Genomic DNA, 1085 nt, shown 5'->3' with positions numbered 1-1085 from the left:
TATCACGATTTAATGAGAGAACAAAGGGTAGGACGAGAAAAGTTTTTGTATTTCTTCCTACACCCTTTGAGCTGAATGTATTGTACTAAATAAACCAAGACATGTATTGATATTTTTTTTCTTTGATTTTGTTTTTTTATGTCTTTCATGTTGTGTATATATGTTCAATAAATCCAGTCAAAATAAAATATCAGCACCATGGTCCTCAGTTGGAAAAGGGTGGAGTGCCCTCTCCGGGTTGGGTCTTGGGGTCTTGTTCATGAGGGTGAGCAGGATGGACTGAGAAATCAACAGGCAGATGGGTGAAGTGTCTGCAGTGATGCAGACGTTGTATCAGTCTGTCGTGGGGAAGAAGGAGTTGAGCCCAAAGGCGAAACTCTCGATTTACTGGTCGATCTGCGTTCCTACCCTCACCTATGGTCACGATCTGTGGGTTGTGACCGAAAAAATGAAATCCTCGATACAAAACGGCTGAAATGAGTTTCCTGTGCAGTGTGTCTGGGCTCTCCCTTAGAGATAAGGTGAGAAGCTCAGTCACCCGGGCGGGTCCGGTACCAATTAACCACAAAAAACGAGGGGTTACTGTAATGTGCTTTTCGGCCATTGTCATCTGAACCTTGAGCAGGTATAGTATAGGTAAGTATAACAGTACCAAATCCTTTCGAACATATGAACTGAAATTGAAGCCTAGGGCATGTGCAGTGTAGTAAAGTATACAGTATTGAAAAAAATATGCACCAAACGTGATGAAGGGGCGAGTAGTCTGTCTGTCATCGCTTTGCAATGTGTAAAAATACCAATTGTCAAGCAATAATGTGACCTCTGTCGTTCGTTATATTGAGCTTTTTAATAGTCACTTAGCAGAGCAAAAACATGACTCTCCATAACAACAGCTTATAACCCAGGCTACTACTCCAAAATACAAATATCTTTCCCATTTGAAATGTGTCTCTTTAACATGCCTCCTTGACAGAATTACTACCATACTTTATATTAACTGGTGCTTTGGCATCTTAGAATGTTACTGAAAGAGCACAAAAATGAAGAGCCACAAATAGGTGAGTGTTTCAACGAATATATATATA

Source organism: Hippocampus comes, unplaced genomic scaffold (genome assembly GCF_001891065.2).
Source record: "Hippocampus comes isolate QL1 unplaced genomic scaffold, H_comes_QL1_v1.1 scaffold110, whole genome shotgun sequence".
Classification (NCBI taxonomy): domain Eukaryota; kingdom Metazoa; phylum Chordata; class Actinopteri; order Syngnathiformes; family Syngnathidae; genus Hippocampus; species Hippocampus comes.
Note: the sequence above shows the minus strand (reverse complement) of the source record.